The sequence below is a fragment of the Littorina saxatilis genome, unplaced genomic scaffold (genome assembly GCF_037325665.1).
Source record: "Littorina saxatilis isolate snail1 unplaced genomic scaffold, US_GU_Lsax_2.0 scaffold_366, whole genome shotgun sequence".
NCBI lineage: Eukaryota > Metazoa > Mollusca > Gastropoda > Littorinimorpha > Littorinidae > Littorina > Littorina saxatilis.
In genome coordinates, this window is record NW_027126794.1 from 30,001 (window position 1) to 54,279 (window position 24,279).

The 24,279-nt window shown below is 39.6% G+C and overlaps 1 long non-coding RNA gene across 1 annotated transcript; it reads left to right on the forward strand.

The window, feature by feature from the left end:
- The first annotated feature begins 16,120 nt into the window (after positions 1 to 16,120).
- LOC138955297 (uncharacterized) lies at positions 16,121 to 23,113 on the forward strand. Its single transcript, XR_011452178.1, has 5 exons — positions 16,121 to 16,422; positions 16,932 to 17,023; positions 19,102 to 19,338; positions 19,868 to 20,016; positions 21,375 to 23,113. It is a non-coding gene; the product is annotated as an uncharacterized lncRNA (long non-coding RNA).
- Positions 23,114 to 24,279: the final 1,166 nt, after the last annotated feature.

Genomic DNA, 24,279 nt, shown 5'->3' on the forward strand with positions numbered 1-24,279 from the left:
TGTCGTTCTGACACAACCTAAAAGGGTACATCATGTCTGAACATCATCTGTAGAAGAGTGTGAAGTTTAAAGCTTAGCTTAAATAATGTCCAACAAAACCCCAGACTCTTCTGTACATTACCCATCAGCCACACAGACCTGAACTGTGAAATACAATTACTCACTAGCAATTTCTCAGGCGAGTCAAATCTTACATTCATCAAATTTTTGCAACTAGCATTGTAAATAAGCCTACAGAGATTACAAAGTTCAATTACTGCAAACCAAATCATGAAGGCTCTTCCATGGCCTGTTGTCTCTTTCTTTTATCACAGGCTTCCAAAAACCAGTCTTGAACGGCCGTCTTCAAGGTCTTGACCTGTGGCACCCGTACAGCTTCACGGAACAGCCTCTGCATGACAAAACAAAAAATAACATGAACTTAGATCATCAAACAACTATCACTGATTTGAGAAAAGTCTCAAGTTTATTTCCTGACGCCTGTAAACTTGCTAAAAATCATACAGACACACAAACTTGCATACACACCATACGCTTTTACAACACACCAACTATACTTGAGTTAGGAAATTACAACACATTGTAATCCTTGTAGAAGAGAAGTAAAAAAAAATACCTACCCTAATATTTGTTTTAACCCTTTCGCTGCCAATCAAAACTTGGGTATGTGCATTCCTGACTGCCAGGGAATATTGGAGTTTGGGGTGTAATAATTCACACAAAAAATCTAGCTTCAAACTGGCAGTAGGTAGGTAAGTAAAACCTATGTTGTTTTTAAAGGAAATTGAACCAAGAATCTGTTTTTAGTGTCTAATCATGGAAATGATAATTAGTTTGGCTTATAATGATGTTTAAATATGAACTTTTGAAAAATCAGCCCGGCGCATCTTCCGGTGCCTGTGGATCAAACACAGGTGGCTGTTTTGCTCGCTCCAAGAAAGGATTATAATCACTGTCATCTACCTGTTTCCAACGAATTGTCCGAAAGAAGATCTCCCCCTTCCCCTGTCAGTATCCATAATCATTTGCACCGCCTGTAGCGTCAGTCCGGCTTTGTTTTTCCCTACTAGGGCCCGGTCGACAGTCACCGTTAGCCATTTTGACGAGTCGAGATTTCTCTCCCATACCCTGTCGACAAGGCCGAAAATAGCCTTCAAACGCAAAACCGCGTCACCATTTATGTTTATTCATGAGAATGAGGTATCCTACCAAGCCATTGGCTGCTATTTGTGTGTCAGCAGTGACGTAGCATTTCTGGAAAATCCCGGAACGGAGAAGACGGGTTTACCCGTCCTAAGGCGCTGCGGCTGCACAAGCGCATGACTGGTATACCCGTCATAAGGCAGTCAAGTGGTTAAAGTTACCTTTACTATGACTTTTTCTTTGGGGGCCTTCGGAAATTCATAATACATGTACTGTGACGTGCAGACGCATATGTGACGACATCATACCGTTTGCTAACATCCTTATTTCGTATGTAGTCGAAAATCCATGACACTGACAAATGAGCTCAGGAACTTGGCTTCTAGCAATTTAATGTTAAGCGTAAAAGCTTTGACAACTATCATTCACATGTGAAACATGGCAAATTTAAAATTGATTCCAAAGAACAAAATTTGAGACAGAAATATCTTGTTGTTTTGTAGACATGGATTTTATCTTCTTCCTAAAAGGACCAGGATGATTTTACAAATTATGAAAAACAACTCACTGTCGATGGCTTTTAGTCGCAGCGTACACCATGGTCTCTTTCCCTGCCCTCCCCCAGAGCCCCCTGTCAGCAACCGTGTAGCCTATGGAACACCTTCGTCATCACAGCATCAGTAGTCGTCTTTAGTTCATGTCCACCAACCACACCGAGCTCATGGTCATGGATCTGAAACAAACAAAACAAGCCAACTGAATTCCAAAAATCAAATATTCAGACAGCTCTTCTTCACATACAAACAATTCAATCTGGAAGCATCATACTGTCACCTGGAACAAAAAATCAATAATCGCACTTGCTTTAAAAAAAAAAGTTTTCAGAAGAGCAAATGGTGATTGAGTGTAGCATTGTCATAAAATGTAATCACACACCTCAGGTGACCTGCATCAATCATTCAATACTATCTCACAAATCTTCATTTGGAAAGCACAAACATAGTTAGAAGAGAGCGTCAACCGTGATACTATTCAGTGTGGACAATTTTTTTCTGACCCATAATCCGATGCCTACACAAAGTGAGAATCAGAACTCACAAGAAGGCACTGTTGCATGTTTGTGATTATTTGCTTGAGTGTAGCACTTGCAATTTTGAACTTGAGGAAACAGCGTAGCAATTTCTGTTACATCCCTGAAAACCTAGCAGATGGCAGCTCTGGCCACAGAGCAATATTTGCATTATTTCTCACAGATGCAATGATCACAGAAAACAAAGTGGTGCATGCATTTTCCGCACCCCACATGAGAAAAAGAGGCCCATCATTGTGCGTACCCATAAGCATAGTTTTATCATCAAAATGTGTTGGTTAAATTCACAAATGTGACCAATACGCATAAACCTTGCATGAATTCCCAGGATAATGGGAAACTGGTCATGACTGAGAACTGATGAACAGTTAAGATACACCCGTGAACCGTGATGACATCTGGCATCCTCCAAAAAGCACACACGCAAGGTAACATTTAAAGCCTAACAATAACATGTCACTCTCACAAGATCTTGCTACAGTTATCTGGGGAAAATAGCACAGGCATGACTGGTCTGCTTCAACAATAGCATTCAAAGCCACCTACCAGTGATCACTCCTTCGACAGATCCATCATGTGCCTTCAACATCTTCCACACTCAACAGTAAAAAGATGACTCCATCGAACAGTAGCACAGGCTCTGGCTCCACCATGATTCTTTGGCGACCAATTACTAAATTAGTCGCATCAGGTCCATCTGCTCCTGTAGAACCTTCTCCAGCAGCAAGAACTGATGTTTATCTTGCCGCTCTGCTCTGCTCGTAGTCTTGTGTCCGCTGAATGGAAGAAAAGAAGAACAAAAAGTCATTTACATGAAGCAATACATATTTTAGACAATCTGTCGGCCTGAAAAGAAACCATCAGCACTAAAAAACAATCTGAGCAAATGTTCAAAGTAAACGTGACATCTCTATATTTTTGAATTCAGGAGAAGATGAGGAATATATATATTGCAATCAATTTTTAAAGGGGCATACAGAGTGGCATTTGATGGGGTAAAAAGATGTAGGGACTCAGCAGTTGGAGATGAAAATTTGTGTGTGTATTTTATTTACTTCAAGCAGATTTTTTTTTTTTTTTTTTTTAGACAGAAGAACAAACACACACTAAAAATCCTTGTTTAAAGTTGAACTGACCTTAACTTTTCCTCCAAACACTAGAACTTTTTGTATTCATTCAAAAATATTCATCAAAAAGGTTAAATTTTAAATTCAATTTTGCAGACTTTGGATGAAAAGTTACTCTTCTCTGGCATCCCGCGGACACAGTTCACACTTTCTCATCAATGAGATGCCTGTGTTAATTAAAAACAAACATCAATAAAACTATTAAAATAAAATAAAAATTTAAATATAAAAATAAAATCGACCAACCGCCCCCACCCGATTTTTTTTCCCTTTGCTGGAAACAATACATTTGTTTCACTAAAACAGTAAAAGAGATCAGCTGAATTTGTTTGACACATCTGGTTATAACTAAAAGAATAAAACACAAAATAAGCCAAAGTCACAGAACAAAAAGACGCACTATCGAGCCATACCTGTTCATCTTCACCTTGCCGGGACGGAACGACAGTCTGCGTTACTGGCATCGGTGGCGGTGTTAAGGTCACTGTCCATCTCAGCTTTCTTCACCTTCAGTTCAAACAAGCAGTGAGCACCGTCATACTCAAGTCAAAGCTTTCTGAAAAAATAAATACTTGGAAGTTAAATAGGATCACATTGATTCCCAAACCTAACAGTAACAGTAACACGCAAACATCAAAACTGGAATATTAATTATTAAATATAAGCATCTCAATTTCACTAAATTAGTATATTTATTTTCTCTGTGATGTATTTTTTATTTTTATTTAAAAAAAATCTGTTTTTCAACTTTATCACTGCACACGCTGACACAGCCTCTGCCTGCCTCTCTAGTCTATGCATGCCTCGGGAACAAGGGTAATTTTTCTCTTTTCCGAGACTCAGACACAGAATATTCCACTATGACTATGAGTCTATGTCAGTATGCGGAACTGAAAGTTGAACATCTGTGGAAAAATAAAAAGATACAAATAAAAAAAAAACAGATATATGAAGAGCCTATTAGTATTACTACTAAAGCTCCTGACAACTGCTGCCGCAATGACTCGACCAGATTAGGAACCAACCAAAGTTCACCAAGAAACAGACAATGAGACATAAAATGATAAACGAAAAGTTTTTATGGTGCCGTGAGCGACCCGCGAATCGGGATTCGGATGGTATTTTCACTCTTCCACAACTCCTTAAAAACAAACCACTGCATCAATCAACTTTATGTTTTTGGAAAAGTTAGTTCATTCATCCATCTTTCAGACAAAACAAACATGAATGAATAGAACAGTGTTCTTCTAGGCGAAAAAAAAAAATCGAAAGTGTGAGAAATTCTCTCTGCCATCAAACTCGGAAGCCGAAGCCGCGAGCTATCAAAAATTCAAATTCCCAAATCTTTCCTTCAGTTGATCAACTTACCTATTCTTGAAAGAAGTCAATCTTCATTTCAGAGAGAAGGATAAGATTACCTTGCATCCAATAAGCAAGTCAAAAATACAAGTCAATATGAAGAAAAAGCAAAAAAACGCCGATACAATGTGGATTTGACAGACTTCTTGCCAACAGGAAGTTGGAGATTGTCTGACAGACAAGGGAAATAACTTCAATAAATTGCTCTTTTCAGTCAAGGTAACTGTCTCCCCTGAAATTGAACTTTCATAGAGATTTTCTTCCAAAGCAAAATAAAATAAAATGAAAATATGCTGAGAACAAATTTTATGTAACCATTAACATCAGCCTTTATTTTGAGTAGATAATTAGTTTCAAAGTTACTTTAGTTTACATTTTTTTGTTTAATCTGAATTTTTTAAATGTTTTTATCGTTTTGTTATGGGTGTTCATATAGATTTCAGTTATCTTTTCTGTTCATATAATATTTTTATTATGCTTTGCCTAGATTTTTCCACGACATTATTTTGTGGAAAGCTGATTCCTACAACAATACCAAATCCCCATTACAATAATTATCACTGGGCGAAAAGTCACGTTTTGGCACTATAACGTGGCATATAACATGAAACATGAAGTTAATCAACTGAATTTTGTGGCATTATACCTGTGCGATTCACATCAAGTTAGAAAAACTGCCGTAACGCAATAAAATCCCTGGGATTTTAGCGCGGTGCAAAACACAGTAAAACATCGAGTTTTGGTGTCTGCGTTTTGGACGTTTTCGCTACATTAACGCACGGCGATTCACGTCGTGTTAAACGCGTTTCAGCAGTGCGCAAAACACCACGAAACCTGTGGAGTTACGATAAGTTTTTCTGGTTTCTAAAACTTGATGTTAGAGTGTTGTTTTGATGGATTATTCTGCGTTTTCATCAGCCTGGTGCCGAACCTGCAGAATCAGACGATTATCGGCTCCCTCTCTCTGCATTTTTCATTTAAGCAATGTATTGTATGTAAATTGATGATATGTTCTTACTTTCATTTCTATTATAATCATGTAGCAGTAGTTTGTTTTCTTTACTTGCTTATTCTTTAGCAATTTTAGACTAGTCCCTCTTTAGGGCGAGGGCCAGATGTAAAAAAGCAGATCACTGCTTACTCTATTACCCTCGTAAAATAAAGAATTGTTCTTGTTCTTGTTCTTGTTCTTGTTCTCTAGTTTCTCTCTCAGCACGGTCACACACACACACACACACACACACACACACACACACACACACACGCACACACACCGTCACACACACACTGCACATACATCATACACACACACACCGTCACACACATTCACACTGTCACTGCACACGGCACACACACATGCACACATGTCAGTCACAGTGTGTGTGTGTGTGTGTGTGTGTGTGTGTGTGTGTGACGACATGCACACACACACACACACACACACACACACACACACACACACACACTGTGACTGACACTGACTGACCGTCACACACACACACACACACACACAGAGGTACACAGTGACACACATACACACCCCTTGAACTGACACACACACACGCACACACAACTGAACACACACACACTGATCATCAGTTTATAAATGTGAAAAAAAAGTGCAGTGCACAAACATTTTTGGGGGTATCTCTTATTTTCTCTATAATTATGAGCCTTGTCACAGTACAGTGTACACGAGAGACTGCATTGCCCGTGCGTTGAGCAGAGAAAGTAGGTCATTCTCAGCTGACTATTTAGCGCGGTCAGATTTTAGTTTTCTTCTATATTCCTTTCCACTTTTGCTGGGGTACTGGCCGAGTTAATCGTTTTCCCATGTGTGTGGGACCTGTAAGGAATTCGAAGCGGCAACGGACCACAGATAGGCCTTTGTTCTACTCCCCCCCCCCCCCCCCCCCTCCCCGAAACATCCGTCCGAGATGGTGGCTACTGACTGGACTTGCAACTTTCTCAACTTGTATAGTACGAACTGCAGTGACTCGAATTTGAGTTTAGGGATTTCTCTTGCTCTACCTTTTCTGATAATGTTTTACTTAGCTCGTGTTTAGATGCAATACATACTGTCTCTTTACATTTAGTCAAGTTTTGACTAAATGTTTTAACATAGAGGGGGAATCGAGACGAGTGTCGTGGTGTGTGTGTGTGTGTGTGTGTGTGTGTGTGTGAACTCAGAACTCAGAACTCATTTAATTGTCATAAAAACACAGTAAAGGGTTTATCAGACACGAAGTGGATATTTGTAAAGACAAGAAGAAATATCGTCCATGGAGCAGTGATTACAACATTGTTATGTAGCTGTAGTTATGTCATTATTGCGTATAATCATGCAGTTGTATACAAATTCAGCAAGTTGTTGCTGTGTGCGTGTGCATGTGTGTGTGTAGAGCGATTCAGACCAAACTACTGAACCGATCTTTATGAAATTTTACATGAGAGTTCCTGGGTATGATATCCCCGGACGTTTTGTTTTTTTCGATAAATACCTTTGATGACGTCATATCCGGCTTTTTGTAAAAGTTGAGGCGGCACTGTCACACCCTCATTTTTCAATCAAATTAATTGAAATTTTAGTCAAGCAATCTTCGACAAAGGCCGGCCTTCGGTATTGCATTTCAGCTTGGTGGCTTGAAAATTAATTATTGACTTTGGCCATTAAAAATCTGAAAATTGTAAAAAAAATAATTGTTTTATAAAACGATCCAAATTTACGTTCATCTTATTCTTCATCATTGTCTGATTCAAAAAAACATATATAAATATGTTATATTTGGATTAAAAACAAGCTCTGAAAATTAAAAATATAAAAATTATGATCAAAATTACATTTTTTAAATCATCTTTCATCTTATTCCTTGTCGGTTCCTGATTCCAAAAATATAGACATATGATATGTGTGGATTAAAAACACGCTCAGAAAGTTAAAACGAAGAGAGGTGCAGAAAAGCGTGCTATCCTTCTTAGCGCAACTACTACCCCGCTCTTCTTGTCAATTCCACTGCCTTTGCCACGAGCGGTGGACTGACGACGTACGATGCTACGAATATACGGTCTTGCTGAAAAATTGCATTGCGTTCAGTTTCATTCTGTGAGTTCGACAGCTTGACTAAATGTTGTATTTTCGCCATACGCGACTTGTTTTGTTTTAGGATCGATTTTGATAATGATTGAGAAAGGAGAATAGCCGGTGTTAGTTTTACAGTCGGTTTTATGAAGTTTGAGTAAAGAAGTGCGTGGTTTTTACCCTCCTTTTCGTTTTCCCGCTTCCCCTTCTTTAGTATGCTATTATTGTGCTATATTTTCCTGCTTCTACACACACACACACACACACACACACACACACACACACACACACACACACACACACACACACACACACACAAATCGAATCTAAAACTAAAGAGCCGAAATGGCTGCACTCTAACTCATCTTTGATCTCCCAAAAAACAAATCAATCAATCATTCACACATGGATCAGAGGCAGTGATATGGCTGACAGAGAAGCAAAAGAGGCTGTTACAGATCAAGCAGCATTTCATGACATAAAATTAACTAAGACGGGAGCAAAACACAAAATGGCCAAAGTTATCTGGCGTCACTGGGAAACAGAATTAAAAATAGAAGGCAATGCTCATGGTTGGCTTATTCTGCCCCGACAAACAAAACAAAACAGGCCTTCACTCCCCACCTCCCTCCTTTAAATTACGTCGCAGCAATCGCACGGATGGATGCGCTCACAAGTGCTTTCCCCGTCTCTGTGAATGTGAAAAGTTTATATCTTTTTTACACCTCTTTGACCGCTGCCAATCACTCCAACAAGACTTCCGCAACCTACACACCACAGGAGCTCCTGTGCTACACACCCTTGTCAACGAACACAAACTGAAACCCCATGAGTTTGTTTTTTTTAGATAAACATTGCACGCTTCAATGGAAGCTAGCATACACCCTGTGTCTCTCAATGATATAAGGCTGAAATAGGATATCTGTTTTAAAAACCCTGATCTCTGTTCCTCCTTCCGGCCACCCCTCAATACTCTCTCACGCCGAGCTTTTTCTTCTTCATTGTATTATTTTTCCAGTTATGTATTTACTTACCTATTCAGCCACAAATATAACAATATTCCACATAAAAAAACAAAAAAATAAGCCTACAAAACCGCTCCAGTCCAACCATATTCCGCGTACACAATCTTCACTTCCATCCCCATTTTGAAACATCGCAACAGACTTCCAGATATGATTATAACACGACCATATGTGTTCTCTGGTTGCATGTTTGTTCAGTGTCTTGTCCCCACATAAAGCATATTAACTCTACCTGTCCTAAAGCCAGTTGCAGTTCTAAGAGGACGTTAAAACTAGTTATCATCATCACACACACACACACACACACACACACACACACACACACACACACACACACACACACACACACACACACACACACACACACACACACACACACATATATATGAAAAATCCCATGTATGTTTTATGATTGTTGTTTTGGTCTGAATACAATTTGGAATCTTACTACACTCATAGACCTATATTAATACAGGTCCCTGCTACAGTACTCTTGTTGATTTTACATTTAAGTTGTTGTCAGAAGTATTTTGTTCGTCGGTTCGTGTCTGGTGCGTGTGGTTTGAATGCCGCCCTGACAAAATTAATGTCTTTTAAAAACACATTCACGGTAACATCTTCGACGCAGACACAGACAGTTAGGAAGGGCTCCTAATATGGACCACTTTTTGTTTCATGCTGATAACTAGCTTGTTTTCTTGCGAAGAAGTTTTATTTTGTGTTTGGTAGTCCTTCTCTCTTAGGTTGGCCGTTAGGCCTAATTAGAGTGAAATAGCTTTGATAGACATTCAGCAAAAATTAAATACATACAAAATCACAAATGGTACATATTAGGAGCCTGGGCGCCTAATATGGACCAGTGAAGCGGCCTTCACGAATCACTGTAAAAAAAAAAGCCCCCTATACTTCAAAATAGCATGATACAACTTAGTGTACAAGTCAGACTAATTCAAATATGCTTTAGATTGATCTGTTTCGGGTTGATGAGAGCATTATTTGAAGAACACCAGGAAACTAAAGAAGCTTATCAAAAACAGAGTGAAAATAAGTAAAATTATCAACTTGCACGAAAAGAAGACTTGTTGTTATTTTTTTTTTAAACTGATCTCGAGGGCTAGTAATAGGTTATTTCCAGCAAGCTTCTTAATGAATTAATAAAAAAAGCCTTTAGCTTCTTTTTCTTCGATTTGTTGAAGGTGGTCCATATTTTAGGGGACTCGCACATACTTTGAGATTTTGCTATTGATTTTTTGTTTGAAGTAGAAACTTGGGGTCAACACTGCTAAAATGTAACAAATGCGGCCTTAGCTGTCATAGCAATTTTTGTGTGAAAGCTTTGGCTGTGAACAGAAACGAGTCCGTTTTAGGCAGCACATTTAGGGTGAACGCTGCCAAAAGTGAAAAAAAGAGAAAAAGCCTAACAGTTTTGAGATTTGTGTTTCTGCAACTGTTTTGACATGTGCAAGTTATCCAGAGAGGGTGAATACAGCGATGACTTTGTCCGCACGTCGCTGGGCATATCAGCGCAGTTCAACGTTGCCAGAGACCAAAGAAGCGCTTTACTCAGGTCGCAGCGCGCGTCGGCTCACTGGAGGAATGTTTGAAAACTATCTGTGCTCGACTGCCAGCAGACCACAGGCACATTACACCCACTAAAGTTTGGACTTGTACTGGCAGAGAGCGAATGCAAATTCTTGTAGGCATACACAGACGCAACATAGCATATACAGACAATAACACCCACAACACTTCAACAGCATATGAAAGGAATAACAAGTCGCGTAAGGCGAAAATACAACATTTAGTCAAGTAGCTGTCGAACTCACAGAATGAACGCAATGCCATTTTTCAGCAAGACCGTATACTCGTAGCATCGTCAGTCCACCTCTCATGGCAAAGGCAGTGAAATTGACAAGAAGAGCGGGGTAGAAGTTGCGCTAAGAAGGATAGCACGCTTTTCTGTACCTCTCTTTGTTTTAAGTTTCTGAGCGTGATTTTAATCCAAACATATCATATCTATATGTTTTTGGAATCAGGAACCGACAAGGAATAAGATGAAAGTGTTTTTAAATTGATTTCGACAATTTGATTTTGATAATAATTTTTATATATTTAATTTTCAGAGCTTGATTTTAATCCAAATATAACATATTTATATGTTTTTGGAATCAGAAAATGATGGAAAATAACATGAACGTAAATTTGGATCGTTTTATAAATTTTTTTTTTTTTTTTTACAATTTTCAGATTTTTAATGACCAAAGTCATTAATCAATTTTTAAGCCACCAAGCTGAAATGCAATACCGAAGTCCGGGCTTCGTCGAAGATTACTTGACCAAAATTTCAACCAATTTGGTTGAAAAATGAGAGCGTGACAGTGCCGCCTCAACTTTCACGAAAAGCCGGATATGACGTCATAAAAGACATTTATCAAAAAAATGAAAGAAAACGTATGGGGATTTAAATACCCAGGAACTCTCATGTCAAATTTCATAAAGATCGGTCCAGTAGTTTAGTCTGAATCACTCTACACACACACAGAGACAGACACACACACACACACATACACACACACACACACACACACACACACACACACGCACGCACGCACATACACCACGACCCTCGTCTCGATTCCCCCTCTACGTTAAAACATTTAGTCAAAACTTGACTAAATGTAAAAATAAATCCGCAAATCGCGCACAATACACCAGTTAAAAAAACAAGGAGTACCAAAGCGGCGTGCAGAAACTAAACTGACTCAGAGACTGAGAAGAAACATTTATCACACGATGTGGATAGCAAACATTAAAATAAAACAGATAAGTCAAGCAAAAAATAAACACAAATATCGAAAACACAATAAACAAAGGTAAAGAAAACAAGTCGCGTAAGGCGAAAATACAACATTAATTAGCTCAAGTAGCTGTCGAACTCACAGAATGAAACTGAACGCAATGCAACGCAGCAAGACCGCATTCTCGTAGCATCGTCAGTCACCCGCTCACGGCAAAGACAGTGAAATTGACAAGAAGAGCGGGGTAGCAGTTGCGCTCAGAAGGATAGCACGCTTTTCTGTACCTCTCTTTGTTTTAACTTTCTGAGCGTGTTTTTAATCCAAACATATCATATCTATATGTTTTTGGAATCAGGAACCGACAAGGAATAAGATGAAAGTGTTTTTAAATTGATTTCGAAAATGTAATTTTCATATTAATTTTTATATATTTAATTTTCAGAGCTTGTTTTTAATCCAAATATAACATATTTATATGTTTTTGGAATCAGCAAATGATGGAGAATAAGATGAATGTAAATTTGGATCGTTTTTAAAAAAAAATATTTTTTTTACAATTTTCAGATTTTTAATGACCAAAGTCATTAATTAATTTTTAAGCCACCAAGCTGAAATGCAATACCGAAGTCCGGGCTTCGTCGAACATTACTTGATCAAAATTTCAACCAATTTGGTTGAAAAATGAGGGCGTGACAGTGCCGCCTCAACTTTCACGAAAAGCCGGATATGACGTCATCAAAGACATTTATCAAAAAAATGAATAAAGTATGGGGATATCATACCCAGGAACTCTCATGTCAAATTTCATAAAGATCGGTCCAGTAGTTTAGTCTGAATCACACACACACACACAGACAGACACTGACACACACACACACACACACACGCACATACACCACGACCCTCGTCTCGATTCCCCCCTCTACGTTAAAACATTTAGTCAAAACTTGACTAAATGTAACAAAAAGAGATGCTTGCCGACAGTCAGTGTGTGAGTGCGTGGTTTGTGCGTCAGCGGGGTGTGTGTGTGTGTGTGTGTGTGTGTGCGCGCGTGCATGCGTGCGTAGGCTACGTTCTTGCGTGTGTGCGTTCGAATGAGAAAGAAGAGAGAGAGAGGATTGAAGAATGAGGTCACGCTCTCTGTCACATGAATACATATACACACACTGAAGGCTACCTCGGACACGAACACTTGCCAACAACTGTGGTTGGACATGCTTTTAAAATGGAATATTTTTTCGACATGATTTCTGGACATACGAATCCCGCTGTGTTGCCTACTGATGTTGCGAATGATGAAGGTTTTGAGTTGACTGACCTTGAGGATGTATTGCATCAGGCGTTTATCGTCTCAAATTATATCCTTGCTACTTTTCAGGACGGTCAACTAATAATAATAATAATACGAATATTTATAACGCGCACATATCTCACCAACAGGCGACTCAAGGCGCACATACACTCATTCACACACACGGAGACTTAAAGTCACTAGCACACACACACACCATCAACCATTAAAATATGTACAGTTATTCAGGGTGGGATGGGGTGGGCAGTGTAGAATGCATGGATTATTTGGAAAAAAGGAATGTCTTGAGTGCAGATTTGAATGATTCGAGGGACTGTTGTTGACGGAGGGGGAGAGGTAGTGTGTTCCATTGGCTAGGTGCTTGGAAAGAAAATGAGCATTCATGGTAACTTGGATAGTCAAAGTTTTTATTTGTTTGATTCCCATCAAAGAAACAGAAATGGTAACCATTCTTCAAATGGCGCTGCAGTTTTGATGTCATCAAGTTAATTCCTTTGCAGAATTGATTGATTTTCTCAAAAGCCATTATCAATGTGTTTATCAATTAACACCTGTTCATTTCTGTCCAACTGCAATGCAAACTCAATGTGGAGGAAACAAGGATTCATTACAAACAAGTCATCCCTGTACATCAACAGATTTATGTACCTCAATCAATACTGCTGGTATGAGTGACAGGAATCTAAAAGAAACAAGTCGCGTAAGGCGAAAATACAATATTTAGTCAAGTAGCTGTCGAACTCACAGAATGAAAGTGAACACAACGCAACGCAGCAAGACCGTATACTCGTAGCATCGTCACTCCACCGCCCGTGGCAAAGGCAGTGCACGTGGAATTGACAAGAAGAGCGGGGTATTCGTTGCGCTGAGAAGGATAGCACGCTTTTCTGTACCTCTCTTCGTTTTAACTTTCTGAGCGTGTTTTTAATCCAAACATATCATATCTATATATTTTTGGAATCAGGAACCGACAAGGAATAAGATGAAAGTGTTTTTAAATTGATTTCGAAAAAAAAATTTGATAATAATTTTTATATATTTAATTTTCAGAGCTTGTTTTTAATCCGAATATAACATATTTATATGTTTTTGGAATCAGCAAATGATGGAGAATAAGATAAACGTAAATTTGGATCGTTTTATAAATTTTTATTTTTTTTTTACAATTTTCAGATTTTTAATGACCAAAGTCATTAATCAATTTTTAAGCCACCAAGCTGAAATGCAATACCGAACCCCGGGCTTCGTCGAAGAGTACTTGACCAAAATTTCAACCAATTTGGTTGAAAAATGAGAGCGTGACAGTGCCGCCTCAACTTTCACGAAAAGCCGGATATGACGTCATCAAAGACATTTATCAAAAAAATGAAAAAAACGTTCGGGGATTTCATATTCAGAAACTCTCATGTCAAATTTCATAAAGATCGGTCCAGTAGTTTAGTCTGAATCGCTCTACACACACACACACACACACACACACACACACACACACACGCACACGCACACACACATACACGCACGCACATACACCACGACCCTCGTTTCGATTCCCCCTCGATGTTAAAATATTTAGTCAAAACTTGACTAAATATAAAAACAACCAAACGCAAATGTACTACTACTTCTACGACTCGTTTGAATGTAAAACAGAAATGTAACACTGTCTGTGACAATGACGGTTCTACGACTCGTTTGAATGACGGTATAGATCGAACCTTAACCCACAACTACGAAAATTTGTGTCAGACTTTTTTGAACAGGAAAATATGCCTCTGTTCAACAGTAACCAACACATGGAAGATGTTTTTGAAACTTACAGAAATGTAACACTAGCCTATCTGTGACAATGTTGCTTTTGAATTGAACCCACATTTGTTGAACAGGAGAGAATGTTCCTGTTCAACAGTGCCCAAAACACTGAATCTGACGTTTTTGAATCTTTTCTGTCATCTAACTGAATCTGACGTTTTTGAATCTTTTCTGTCATCTAACCCAATTGCTCATGACTTCATCGATCTTGAACATGCCTACTTTTCAAAGAAAGACAGACAAAGCGAAATCTGCATGTTAGCCATCTGCCTGAAATGGTCAATGCACTTTTGTAAAATTGTCACAGCTGTTATATGCACTTTTGTGAAATGGTCAGTGCTGTTGTGCACTTATGCAAAACTTGGTGCTGTGCTGTTAACATTTGAACAAAATGCATTTTGTTCAAATGTTTAGTGCAACTTGCTACTATATAATCGCTGTATGCGCTTTGTGGTAATAATGCACTTTTGTCAAAAGTTTGCGCTAAATGTTGGCACTATGCATCATTGTTGGAGCACCCTCCTGTAGTAGATGCACCATGCATAAAAATGTACTGTGAAATGTTTCGTGTAAATTATTGTCACAATAATGTTTTGTGCGCCCCCATGTATGTGTTCTGTGCTAATAATGCACGGTTGTTGTGAAATGTCCGTACACATTTTGTGGCACTATGTAATTGTTAGTGCATCCTCCTGCCGGGATGCTTCGTGCTAAAATTGCACTTCCATTAAAATATTGTACGCTCATGTCAACTGGTACTATATTTTCAATTGTTTCTCTGTCAATTTCAGATGTTTGTTTCCAATTACTTCAGTATCTCCCTGTTGCAATTCCAGGTGATTCATTATGCATGTGCCAATCAGTTTGAGGTGTTTAATTCTGATTCCTGTATTTACAGTGTAAAATTAAAACTATTGTTTTCAAACATTACTATGACACCTGGTAATGGTTCTGTGTTTTTTTGTAATTTGTATTTTGTTTTTCTGCAATAAATATTTGAAATGGATCTGAGACTGACTTACTACTTTTAGCACTCTTTTTCACCACATTCCCACGTACAGATATTGCAATATCAACTCTTCCTTTCTACCTGTTTCAAACAAGCTCTATTTTTTAATTAAAAAGTTTTTTTTTCTTGTGGCTGTTTGATCAATTATGGCAAGCATTGACTGAAATAAACAATTTATATATATCCAGCACAACATGCAATTCATTAACGTTTGACCCTTAACACTTCCCAAAAAAAATCTTTGGTGGACATTGCATTGACGCTGTTCATTTTGAATGAACATTTTTCTTGTTAGATCAGTGGTCTATGCCGGCGCATAGTTGTGTATTGACTGGATCAATAGATCGCCAACTCGCTGCGCTCGCGGTAAGTGCTGACAACCGGAAGAAAGCTGCATTCCGAAAAAAGTCACTTCCGTTTCGCCATTTTTCGATGATGCCAGAGAAGTGAACCATGATTTCAAGATGCCCGGTGCAAATTGTTGTATGCCTGGATGCAGCGTGAGCTCACTAAGATCTTCAACGCTTATAACTTTCCATGGTATACCAAACGGAAAAGCGGATGCCGAATGGAGAGCTGCTCTTCCACAAAATCAACCGTGCTGACAAGCTTTTCAACCCGAAGAATGCGAGGATGTTCCCGACATTTCAAAGAAACATGCTTCAAATACGGTACGTAAAAAAACTAGTAATATAGCGAAAATAAGCTTTCATCTGATTGTCTGTGCTGTGTTGTTTTGCTTGTAATGCTTCAAGTGACGAAGCTCTAGTAGTATCAATCAATCAGTATGAGGCTTAGTACTTGTAGTAACTAGTACTTTTACAGCTCGCAGACAAAAAATAACACAATCGTATTCTGAATCATACATTGACAAAGGCGTAATTCTGAGCTATAATTATTAGGTAATGGGGAAAAAACCACTCTTTGTTCTTGTGATAATGTGTTTTTGAATATATATTCTAGTAAACTTCTGGGTTAGAACTTAGATTTCTTTTGTTGTTTTACTCGGTCACTGAGTCAGTCTTGTTCATTCTTGACAGATTTGCAGTAGTGTGTTTTACTAATTCTTGTTTCTATTTCAATAGATCTAAATGTATAGGTCTGTTTAGTTAATTTAACTTATAATTTCGACTCAGCATTTTGAACATTTTCTTTGCATGTTTTTTTGCTGGGCCTACAGGCAAGCGAGCACTCATTCCAGGAAGTCTGCCAACCAACCATGTGCTACAGAAGTCAGTAGAAACACCAAAGACTCCAGCCAGGAAGCCCCCAGTGAGTAAAAATTGCTGTTATTTGCCCAGTATAGTATGCTATTAGTGATACTGATAGTGATAATATGCTACTTGTAACTCTTTTGTGAGTACCGGTACAGTATGTATACTGGGTGTTTTCTCAGTTTTTGTCCGCTGTCAGTGTGAGATTTATATTGTGGTATAACCTGTTTTTCTAGTTTCATGGTTTAGCCACGACTCACTTTGAATGAGGGTCATCTGCCAGGCATTTAGCTGATTATCTGATAAGTGATATTTTTTAATTTGCTATTTATAAATTACAGTTATAGTAAACTAACACTGTCGCACAAAGTATGTGACTTTAAAAAAAGATTTGTTTGAAATCATGTGAGCTCTGTCCACTAGATGATGGAGAAGGGAATTTTTCCAGTTGAGTCTGCAACATGGATTTTTTCTCTCTCGGATAACAAATACAGTATGGTAGGAAAAATTTAGGGTTGGTGTGGCGATAACTTCTTCTTCTGCGTTCGTGGGCTGAAACTCCCATGTACACTCGTGTTTTTACGTGTATGACCGTTTTTACCCCGCCATTTAGGCAGCCACACGCCGCTTTCGGAGGAAGCATGCTGGGTATTTTCGTGTTTCCATAACCCACCGAACTCTGACATGGATTACAGGATCTTTTCCGTGCGCACTTGGTCTTGTGGTTGCGTGTACAGTAGTACCTGCCATATCCGGTCACCCATTAGTCATTGCAAAGGTGACCGCAAATATCAGGTGGCCGTTCATTACAGGCCCCCTCCTCCTCCAAAAAACCCAAAAAAACACGATCAAGTTTTCATGAAGAAAAGAAAGCGATCATCCACGAGCCGCCGATTCATTGTCTCTGTTAGTTTTGCTTTCGTTTATACATCTTAATTATTTGCGTGTTTAACTCGATCGTCCTGGCTAAGCTATTGTTTCGTATGTTTCTATGTGTGTTGTTTGGATTATTATATATGTATTTGAGTGTCAGATAAACAAGTGTTTCAAACTCACATCAGCTGTGATCGATCCGGAAGTGACTGCCGTAAATGTACATGTATGCGCATGTCTGTATTTACAGTTTGCGCATGCGTAAGTATTCATGTCGTCTGCTCGTGCTGTGCCGTCTGTGCACACAACACACACACACACACACACACACCACAGGCGCTCCCGCAGTGGGGCACTGCGGTTATGAAATTAAAAGCCCCTCCTGTTTTTGGAACCGCAGGAGCTTTCTAGTTTGCTGTTAGGTGGATTTTTGGTTCCTCTTTCCTGTCATGCTCTCTTTTTCTTCATGAATTCTTTTCCTTTTTCTGCCTTCTTGCTCATTCACCTGTATTTTTTCCAAAAATCTCTTCTCTTGCCGCTTGTCTCGCGATTCATGTATAGTTTAATCTGTTAGTGTTCTGATGTAAGTCCAGCAGTAGATAGGTTAAGCCTATTTTAACATACTGGAAACTGGTAATCTTCCAGTAGGTATTAATTTAGTTTTACTAAAGCCTGCTGGGACACAAGTAATGGGTTAGTGCATTTGTAAACAGGAATCGCTTGACAAGTGGCCCCCTTCATCCCCCCCTTCCTCGTCCTGATATGGCTCTGCGTAGTCGGCTGGACGTTAAGCAACAAATAAACAAACAAACAAACCACAGGCGCTCGCCCGCGAAAGTGACAAGTGGCCGTTAAGTGGCCGCTCCTGTCGAGTAAGAGGGGCACCTTAGGGCAAAAATCAGTGACCGTTGACCGCGTCAGACAGGTTAACGGCCATTAAGAGTCAATTATAGAAGGAAAACTCAGTCATGGGAAAGCTGGCCGCTCCGGGTAGGTTCACGCCCACGAAAGGGCCGGAAATGGAAGGGACTACTGTACACACGAAGGGGGATAAGTCACTAGCAGGTCTGCACACAAGTTGACCTGGGAGATCGGAAAAATCTCCACTCTTAACCCACCAGGCGGCCGCAGCCGGGATTCGAACCCTCGACCTTCCGATTACGAGGCCGACGTCTTACCACCCCGCCACAGCGCCCGTCGTGTGGCGATAACAATAAAGATATGTCATAGTGACTTGACTAATTGATTTGAATTCTGCTGCAGGTCAGTCGCCCCCCCACCTCCTGCTCCTGACCTGGTTGCCCACAACAACTTCGAGGAAATACGACAGGACACCCTTCAGCTTGCTGCACCATGGTGTCTCCTGGAGAACAGCAAGGAACAGATACAGGTGGGAATAACCGAAGCCAGCCAAGTGAAACTGTTGTCCTCTACGTTATGATTACGTACTCCAGCAGACATCAACTTGTGGTCGACGTGCGTGGGTTTTGCTCAAAATACGTAAGTATTCGTCAGTGTTTGGCTTCTCGAATTAAGTTTCAACTTAATCTCTGTCTCGAACCACAGGCGGAAGGTATCGTTCACTGGACCACTACTTACATAGAAAGACTATACTGAACGAATCGTCGGTAAGCTTACCACACTGTCATACTCATAGTGATATCACTGATACATTTGTACAGGTATTAAAACATGGCTGTTTGCTGAAAAAATCGTTGTGAAAAATTGTAATGTCTCTGAAGTTTGATTCAGTCCGTCATTCATTTTGATGGGAAGTCAACCCTTGGTGAGGCTAATACTAATATTGTTTTGATCTGTATTCTGCCAGTGCCATTGCCAACTGCCATTGTTGTTCTTGTGGAGTTCTAGAACAAGCTCTGGTTTGAATGACCAGCTAAAATTAATGCTAATAGTAAATAAGTACATTATTTTTGCATTAGCGGGGTATACAAAATATTTTATTAAAAAAATACCGCATGGTTTTGCTTGATCAAATCATTTATCAGCTAACAATATGCTTTTATTTCAGTTGGACCTGACTTGAGCATGATTCCGTTGTCTCCGCAACAACAGCTTGATTGAGATACAGGCATGTCCAGTTTTCAGCAAGTGCAGGCTGAGTGTGAAGATCTGATTGCTGATCTAGACACAACATAAGCTGCTTGACACTATTCCAAGGTAAGCGAGAAGCTTTGAAAATAGTTACTTTAATTCAGTAATGCGTAATTATGTATGCAATACTCCTGCTGGTGAGTTCACTACAAACAGGTACTACATTAGAACTAGAAGAATAGGTTCCACAAGAACATTTCTGACTGTTGATGCCACTAAAACTCTCGTTACATCCTGCATTCTGTGTAGATTAGATTACAGCAAATCCCTTCTCATAGGCTGCCCTGACTCCACTCTCCAACCCTTGCAAAAAGTACAACACTCTGCAGCACTCCTCTCATGAAAGAACTTCACTGGCTTCCTGTGTCTCAACGTATTAGGTATAAAGCTGCCTGCTTCTGCTACAAGATCATCTCTGAATCGGCACCTGCCTATCTTTCGGAACTGGTCTCCCTCTACACTCCCTCTCGCACCCTTCATTCTTCTGCTGATGCTCGACTTCTCCGTCAAGGTTGCTTTAAACGCAAGGCTCATGGCTTCCGCACGTTTTCATATCATGGCCCTCAGTTATGGAATTCACTCCCCTTTCTATTACGTCACTCTCCATACATTTCATCTTTTAAGTCCAATTTGAAAACTCACTTGTTCCAACAACATTACGGATAGTTCCTTAGGCCAAACAAAAAAATAGTCTGTTTACGGTAACATCGGCCCAAAAAATAGGGTCGGTAGGTCGGGATTTTTTTTTTCTCCAAAAAACATCAAATTATTTTGCCAAAAAACAAACTTTGTTTTAAAATTTTGATTTTTTTTTTCTTTCCCCAAATGCCAAAAAAAAGTCTAGGGTCGCGCAAAAAAATAGGGTCGGTCGGGATACCGTAAACAGACTTATTTTTTTTGGCCTTAGCATAGAGTCTGGGGATGTGAGATGTGCATGATGTGTTGTTTGAATCTGACAGTGATTGTATGAATTTTTTATACACGTATTGTTGTCACGCGCTTTGAACTTCTGATAAGGCGCTTTATAAATGCCCGTTATTATTATTATTATTATAAGTAGATACACACTTGTAAACTTATGTTAGTTTTCACACGTGAGCATGAAGTGCCTTTATGAGGAATGTATAGTGGCTTGCAATATTGAATTTGAGGGATGTTTGCAGTTATGTAATATATTAGCACAGCTCTGTTTTCTTCAGGGTTCCGTGAGAACAGTGAAATTCTCCTTTGAGGACTGAAAAATATCTTGGATAATTGCTCTTAATTGGGGGGGTGGGGGGGGGGGGGGGGGGAGATTTAAAACATAAGTACATTCACATGTGTTTTTCATTTTCACTGTGTAAAGGTGGGGAGGTCCTTCTCTACTTGTTTCTTTGTTTTCCCATTGACATATATTTTTGTTCTTGTCTATATTTTTTACATAGGTGCTGTCCTCATCCCCAGCCGACTGTTTCCGCTGAAGCCGTGAAGGATGCTTCTTCATGTAGGCGTGGACATCTTTTTCGTCGCCGTGCAAGGCTTCCAGTTCCAGTACCATATAATTTTGTGAATACTCTGGGGACCTGTCATCAACTTTGGAAGGACGCTTTATTTTAACACTTTGTACCCCATCTATGTTGACCAAGATTTTTTAAGCCGAGACCAGCTGTGCTGCAGCAGGTCACTCAGAATTGTAGAAACTGTATCAACAGGCTAGAATCCTGGCGTTAGATCAACGTTACAGGAAGCGACTGAAGCTAACAGTCTAAGCAGGATGCGGATATGTGCCGAATGATAACAGATGCAATGTACATAGTGACTGTGTGTACCTGGGAGACAAGGAGTTAAGACCACATCTGAACTGAGGATTTAGTCTCTCCATAATCAAACGCTGAAGAAGATTTCAGAATGAACTTTGTTAGATAAATTATGGTTGTTATGATCGTCACATTTTAGGTCCCCCCCTTCCCCCCTTTTCAAACTTCCCCGCTTTTCAGACCTTACATTTTTGGATTTTCTGTTCACAACCTGTTGTACATTTACCTAGATATTAAGCAGATTTCCTCCTTTTTAAGACCAGCTTATTTTTTTTATTCTTGGAGGCCTGAAAAGGGTGTTTGGAAGGACACTGTATTTGTTTGTTCGAAATTCAGAATTCAAATAATTCTTCATCAACGAGTTATTACTGCCTCACCATAGCAGTTAGGCCAGTCTTACTAACTCTTACTTTTATTAATGTGCCGTGATGCAAAGACGTTGAGCAGTTTTCAGATGTTTATGAATCTAGGGCTTTCAAAATTTACTGACATACAATACAATACAATACAATAAAATAACTTTATTAATCTCTAAAAGAGAAATTGCATTGCTGAGCTTTTGTGTCCGTAATAATAACATACATAAAACATTCAAAAATAAACATTTGTTCTTTGTCATGCATACATTCTTGTGTTCTTATACATTTCTTCATGTTGGACTCCATGACTCCATGACATCCAAACATGAAGTTCAGTTACCCCTTTTTGAGTCACTTGAGAAAAAGTGACTCTATGTAATCGGTCAGTGTTAGTCTGTCCGGCCGGCCGTCCGGCCGGCCGGCCGTCCGTAGACACCACCTTAACGTTGGACTTTTCTCGGAAACTATCAAAGCGATCGGGCTCATATTTTGTTTAGTCGTGACCTCCAATGACCTCTACACTTTAACGATGGTTTCGTTGACCTTTGACCTTTTTCAAGGTCACAGGTCAGCGTCAAAGGAAAAATTAGACATTTTATATCTTTGACAAAGTTCATCGGATGTGATTGAAACTTTGTAGGATTATTCTTTACATCAAAGTATTTACATCTGTAGCCTTTTACGAACGTTATCAGAAAAACAAGGGAGATAACTAGCCTTTTCTGTTCGGCAACACACAACTTAACGTTGGGCTTTTCTCGGAAACTATAAAAGTGACCGGGCTCAAATTTTATGTGAACGTGACTCATTGTGTTGTGAATAGCAATTTCTTCCTGTCCATCTGATGCCTCATATAATATTCAGAACTGCGAAAGTGACTCGATCGAGCGTTTGCTCTTCTTGTTAACTTTGAAGGTCACATTGTGGGCGAATTTTTAGCAAAAAGTTGGAACATGGTATGACTGTTCTTACTCACAAGGGAAGTGATTTTGTTATTTACTGATTTTCATTGTGTGTTTGACTGGTCCCAATTTTTGTAAGGACCGTCTCAGGAATGTATAGAACCTGTTCACCAAGTTTGGTGACGATCGGTCCGTTCATTCTTGAGATCTATATGCGAACACAAACACACAAACAAACAAACACATCCAGTGAAACCTATACACACCCCTATACCGGGGGTGTAAAGAAGAGGGATGGGTAGGAGTTGTGCAGAAATTAAAGTTGTCCGGCTTGTGGAGCATTGATTCTGGTTTGCCCAAAGCGGCCTGAACGTTCAATGAACGAGTGTGCTCTGGAAAAAAATGTTCCTGTTCAAATCTAGAGAATACTGTCTGTCTCCATTTAGAAGGTGGGGGAGGTGAATACTGTTGTTATGGAACATTTTCAATCCTGTTTGATTGCACTTCGCCTCCCGAGGTGATCGTAGTGTTTAGGCACTCGGTTACAGTGAAATAAAGCCTGACTCGTCGTACAGTTGTTGATGGCTTGAACCGCGGACTGCTCCAACAATGGTCTTCATCTTCAAAGCTTCATCTTTGGCGGGAAGTGATGTCTGAAGAGGTTGATTTTGTGTGTTAGTGTGTGTGTGTGTGTGTGTGTGTGTGTGTTGGGGCGGGGATATAGCTCAGTTGGTAGCGCGCTGGATTTGTATTCAGTTGGCCGCTGTCAGCTCAAGTTCGATCCCAGGTTCGGCGGAAATTTATTTCACAGAGTCAACTTTGTGTGCAGACTCTCTTCGGTGTCCGAACCACCCCCCGTGTATACTACATTGGGTGTGCACGTTAAAGATCCCACGATTGACAAAAGGGTCTTTCCTGGCAAAATTGCTTAGGCATAGTTAATAATTGTCTACCATACCCGTGTGACTTGGAATAAGGCCGTGAAAGGTAAATATGCGCCGATATGGCTGCAATCTACTGGCCGTATAAAATTTCATCTCACACGGCATCACTGCAGAGCGCCTAGAACTGTACCCACGGAATATGCGCGATATAAGCGTCATTGATTGATTGATTGATTGGTGTATGTGCGTGTGTGTGTCTGTGTGTGTGTGTGTGTGTGTGTGTGTGTGTGAGAGAGAGAGAAGGGGGGGGGGGGAGTTTTGTGCAATAACGCATCCTTTGAACACGTCTATGACAAATGACCAAAATATCGTTTTTCTAGCTAAGGAC